The sequence below is a fragment of the Aulostomus chinensis genome, chromosome 6 (assembly GCF_037954235.1).
Source record: "Aulostomus chinensis isolate RoL2024-O1b breed Wild chromosome 6, RoL_Achi_v1.0, whole genome shotgun sequence".
In the NCBI taxonomy this organism is placed as follows: Eukaryota; Metazoa; Chordata; class Actinopteri; order Syngnathiformes; family Aulostomidae; genus Aulostomus; species Aulostomus chinensis.
Genome location: NC_141325.1, coordinates 24019755 through 24025853, shown reverse-complemented (window position 1 = coordinate 24025853; position 6099 = coordinate 24019755). Strand labels below are relative to the sequence as shown.

Genomic DNA, 6099 nt, shown 5'->3' with positions numbered 1-6099 from the left:
TGGTGCCCTGGATGCTCCAGCTGTCCTGCTTTAACAGCAGTTATAATATGACTTGTATATGTCTCAGTCAGGACAGGTGTGCTCTTAACAGAACCCCTCACTCTTTGGAGTTGTGCCAGTTGGTCATGACCAACACAGCACAGACCCTGGATTTAAAGTTTTAATTGGTGTTGAGACAATGAACTTTGTCTAAGCAATCATTTTGATATACTGTTTTTTTACAAAATTACAGTTTATGTTTCAGAACATTTTAGGAGATTTTTTTGGTTTTACAATGATGAATTATGTGTGTATGCACAGACAAGAGTACATGACGTCATCACTAGAATGGAAGAGCAGCTGAAATTTCTTTCAAACTTGTGGCTCTGAGGATGATGTAAACAGAAAATGTTCACTTTACAATTTCCTTTTTTAAAAAAAAAACAAGGAAACTTACGAAAGGTTTAAAGTGAGTACAAAATCAAGCTATTGTCACTCAGTGAAATGGGTATATGGACCCAAATGCAACACACTAGAAACAGGTGTGAATTGGAAGTGATCTTTATTCTGGCCGCAGAGGTATGGGGAAGGCTCCGGGGCAACAAACGGGAAAAAACAAAAACACTCTGCACTGTAGGCAGGCAGCAAAAACGGGGCAACGGAAACAGTCCTCACTGCAGGCAGGCAGGCAAAAAACGGGGCAACAAACTGAAACTCTCCTCACTTTGGGATGGTGGGCAAAAATGGGGCTAACAGAAAGTCCTCGCTGCTGGCAGGTAGGCAAAAACAGGGTGAACAAGCGAACACTCTCCTCGCTTCGGGCAGGCGGGCAAAAGCAGAGAAAAGGCTGAAACAGTCCTGGGGAAGACAAAGCAGACGTGGTTACTCAGGGCGGAGGCAAGAGGCGAGTCAATGAAATAAGGCAGGGTCGAGGCCGGGGAGTCTGTCCGAGAGACGTCACTGGAGAGTTGGGCATGAGTGCTTCACAATCTGGCAGGGAACAAAGGAAGAGGGAGACTTATATAATATATATATATATATATATATATATATATATATATATATATATATATATATATATATATATATTATATAATGTGGGAACAGGTGCAGGTGATTGGGCTTGATTGGCAGAGGAGGTTGGCTGAGAGAGTGAGAGGTGATACATTCAGGGGGAAACGGAAACCAGAGAAGAGAGCTGCAAACCGTGACACACAGTGTCACAAAGTTTGCTTTAACAGCCTCTAGTAATAGGAGGGACCTGGAGAGACCTCAACTTTTCTCATTGAATCCAATATTATTTTCTGAAGGTTTTCAGCAGATTAAACAAGCCCCACCTTATTGTAATTCAGCCTTGTATAATTATTTTTTGATCCCACAATAAAACAAAAATACATCCACACATTCTTGGTGATACCAGTGAAAAAAAGGAGTCAGAAGGAGTTACAGTTCTGATGAGAAGAGCCCCTGTTTGAGAGCCTGTTGCCCCTCTGTGTTGGTGTTCCACATCAGTGCGTAGTCATAACGGCTCCAATAGCTCATTGAGCGGAACCCTGAGCATTAGCATTAACATGTGTTAGCATGAGCATGATAGTGCTAATGTGAATTTTTTTTGGTTTACTTTTTTAACACCTGAGGAATTGTACACCTGATGAATGACCTCATACCCTGAGCATTTCATTTAGAATTTGTTAGCATTACCATGCTACTACTAATTATTGGTTTTTGTGTGCGTCTTCGATGCCAGAGGCATGACCCAACACCCTGACCACAAGCACTAGCTCTTTTATATGTAATCAATATATTTTTCTTATGTACTGGTGCTCCTACTGATTTATACCTTTACTCAGAATACACATCATGTTGCAAATGTAATCAAATATATTTCTCCCTTTCATTATGTTATTGGTGTTATTTACAAATAAAAAAGAACACAGTAAACTTTTCACTTAAAAAAAAACAACATAAACTTACCAGTAAACAAACACCTTAACTGTGTGCAGCTGTCTTGTCCTTCCTGTACTGCAAATCTATCATGCCCCAACAAAATTTAAAACATGAGGTCATCCTATTACTTGAATGAGTTGTGAATTAATGAAATAATGAAGAAATATTCAAAAATCCTATCACTGCTAATACAGCCATGATCCTTTGCTTGCTGCAACTGCCATAAATGCTTCTACTCAGAGTTCTACCTGGTGACAATATTTAAGTTGTCAGATCCAAATGTGATAAAGTATAGAACTCATGTTATCTTATTTTTTTTTCTATTCATCTTGTATGGGAAACATTAAATCATTCCCCTCTCTTAACTGGCAACCACAGTACAGTATAGTGGCGTATTTAGGTCAAGATGATCTTATATGTGTCTCCTGAGACAAGCAGGAGGGCCGCAACACTTGGAGGCTAGCCCAATTCTCTAATATCAGTCACATGAGGAGATACAGTAAATGGAGGTGGACCATACCCAGTAGCCATAAAATGTTCTCTGTAGAAGTCTCATGTAATGTAGCTGCATTGCTGTAATGACGACTGCTATAACTGTGACTGGTCAGCCTTGTAACATCATATTTCCAGTTATGGATTTCTATACTGTCATTTCCACACCATCTTCTGGTCTGAACTATTTTCAGTGTCACTAAAACTAAACTGACCAACCATCTCAAACACCTGAACAATTTTTTTCAGTTTCAGCTTCAAATTGTTTTCATGTCAAGAAACTCCAGTGGCAGAGAAGTCCTGCATAGCAGCCAACTACAAATACACATACTATGTAGTCACATACAGATGCAACATGACAATGTCATACATTGACCATTAGGAAAAATGAATAGTTTGCTGGTTAACTTCTCTGTGCATAACAACACAAAGCATTTTTCATTATTTAGGCCAAAAAAACCCAGCATTTACAAATCATTGATGGGATGAAAAAAGGCTAGTTTTGATAAACAACAATTACAACCATCACCTAGAATCAACCCACAACGTCTCCTTGTATGTTTGTGTTTTGGCAGCAGTAGGATTTAGGCAGTGGGAACTCTGTCTCTGATATCGGGGGCTCTGTGAGGAGAGAGATAATGCTGTTCTTCTCAGTGAGTCTGTAACTAATTATCCACAGTTAATAAGGAGCATCATTGCACTCTGTTATCGTGCGTACTACCTGCAGGCTCAATGGCCCTGAGTCTTTTCAGCTGGGCCTCACCTCGTGCTGCAGTCTCATGTATATGTCCCTACAGGACTCGCCCTCCTGAGGAGACTCACCCTTGACTTTCCTCTGGCAGTGTGTCCTCCACAGTCTGCCTGTGAATTTCCTTAACCAGTGAAAAAAGATAGAAATAAAATTCTGTGAAAACTTTTTTTTCAGAATCATCCTCCTTTACGCTGATGCCAATGTGACACCAAACAGTGGTTCGTATACTAAAAGTGTAAAATAAAAAGTAATTTCCTGTCAGGTGGTGCTGCAACTAATCTGACCCAAAATATTACGAGTTTAGGTTGGGCCCACACTACACCCCTACAACAAGTTTGGTTAAAATAAGCCCAATAATTTTTGTGTTATCTGATTGACAGACAAATGAGCATAAACATGAGCTCCTTGTCAAACGTCATTACAGTTCTATTCCCAACTGGAGATGTGAAGTCTCTCAATGCAGAGGTGCTAAGTTAGTAATGTGTGTGTGTGTGTCTGTGTGTGTGTGTGTGTGTGTGTTTTGGCATGAAAAACGGAGTATGCGTGAGAATGGACAAGACAATGATCCAAAGAGAGAGTGAGTGGTGGATTCATACTGACAGTGATGGCTCCCTGACTCTCAGGCCTGTCAGGAGGTTCATCCAATTACATTCTTCACTGATGCATTTATCCAGACTAAACAAAACATGTCCACCAGCCAGTGTTGGATTAACCTCTTGTGCACGTGTTGGTGTTCCACCCTCACATTTCCTCCCCCACTGTCCCCTGATTGTCCTCCACTTTCCTCTCTTCACCTCGCCATCCTCCACTCACTTGCTGTTCCAGTTAAATGCTTTCAAACTATGAGAGTGTTGGGAGCTTTTAGGGAGTCAATGGGACCCATCCATCACCAGGAGGTCTTGGCTCAGTTAGAAGGGGAGGGGAGTGGATGAGGAGGGAGGGTATTTAAATGGCTGCTCATAATCACGTGTCAGCAGCTGACTTATGGAGATTGGATTGGACAGTGTATCCTTGAGCAAGGTCACTATGATAATGAGCCCCAAATAGAGAAGCACCTTCCATCTGCAAATCAAGAGACAGGCGGCTGGTGGTAGCAAGGTTGCTCTAGCATCACGCAGAGGCTGTTTTCCACAAGATAAATGGGGCTGGGCTATATTGGCCAGAGCTGATTTGTGATGGGACGGTCTCCACTTTAATCCCACCATTGGACTTCATCACCCCATTAAGTTTAGTAAACTCAGATTATTTGGGTGTCAGTTTAAATGTTCTTACTTTGATTGTAGAAGAAGACGCGGTGGTGTACACTGATGGGATAGCATAGCAGTACCTATTACTCAGATAGACAGAGCCCACTGTATGCTCCATACATTTATTGAAGATGTCCAATTCGACCAGGCACAATTAGGTTCATACCAACAATCATGGAGCAATATGCTTGTGGTGTGACATAATCCACAATGCCTCCTAGATACACCACAACCCCAATTTGACAAGACCAGCACGTTAGAATTTATTGCATTTTTTTTATCTAGTCTGAAACCCTGATGTGTATCCTGATGCTGACCAATAGGACACAATGCTATGCTCACTGACTAACTTGATAGCATACATACTGTATATAACATTATTTAGCAGGGCTAATTAGGCTGATATTAATGAATCATCATCATATTCTTACCTCAAGTTGTTTGTGAAGGACAGAAAGGCCAAATTGTCCTCTTCGTGACAGATAGTGAGAGGTCCATCATATTGTTGTTCTTTTCTGAACACAACACACAACACCCAATAATTCTGCTAGCCATGATTGGCACTCCTTGACCTGTCTCTCCAATCACCCTCGTACTCACACGCAGCCGTGACGTTAGCCGATGATATCATTACCACAACATACAATGATAGGTGAGGATCACACCTTTAGTGTTGCCAGTCTGTCAGCCAAGAAAGGACAAGACTTTTATAGCATGGTCTGACGTGGTGACATCATGAAAGACAAAAAAGTAAATTACATTGGGTAGTCTGACCCCGACATAAAGTCAAGACAGTTAATGGGAAGGTCCAATATTTCAGGATCCCTGGAACAAGAGGTTCTGTATGTTAGCACACATTACACAAATTTAAATTGGCATGTGCATTCTATCTTAAGTGATTCTATCATTCCGTTGAAGAATATCTGTTTTGAGCTTGATAATTATATATGTATAAGGCATGCACTGATAAACAGATGCACGGTATTGGGCATTTCTAGGTGGCTAAAATATGAAGTTGAGTTTTGAGTGTTTTAAACAGTGCAGTTCTTTACTAATGAGAATGTGAGGTGGTCTGACTTTGCTTATTTCACCAACCAGGATGTGAGAGTTCAGAGTCACTTGCATTATGGTGTCCAGTGAAGCAAGTTTTGGATTAACTGATAACTGAGCCTTTAAATTACCTTTAAATTGGGTATCCGGTTAGGTCTTTCACTGGAACGTGTTCAGCCGGGTAAATCAATCCCAATTAGACTTTTTACCGTACCAAATGCAAACAAAAGAGTATAAAGTTGATACTAAGTTGAGAATTTCACTCTCAGCTCCAGTTTGCATTTCCTTGTCCCTTACCCCAACTTTCTGACAAATGCTGTGTCAATCATAATTTAACATGAGAAATTCTTGTTTAGATTATAAAAAAACTGAACAAACGACCCAAAAAACATACATAAATAAAGCCTCAAAATCATATACCACTAAATGTGATTTAAGTGCCATACCTGCTTCTTGAAGCCTGATCTTAGTAAATCTGTATTCTTCTCACACTGTCCAGCCTACATGCTCTTAAACAGCATGCCAGCTACAAGAGTAGCAATAAGTTTGGAGTTCCTTAGCTGTCACATTTAACCTCTTTAGATGTTTGCATTGGTATAATTCCAATAAAATCTCTCATGATTTGCCATGTAG

The 6099-nt window shown here is 40.5% G+C and overlaps 1 long non-coding RNA gene across 1 annotated transcript; it reads right to left on the bottom strand.

Moving 5' to 3' along the window:
- Positions 1-639: 639 nt before the first annotated feature.
- LOC147260498 (uncharacterized) lies at positions 640-4939 on the bottom strand. The gene is made up of 3 exons (XR_015116300.1): positions 4848-4939; positions 3241-3290; positions 640-837 (listed from the first exon to the last, which is right to left on the bottom strand). It is a non-coding gene; the product is annotated as an uncharacterized LOC147260498 (long non-coding RNA).
- Between the last annotated feature and the right edge of the window lie 1160 nt (positions 4940-6099).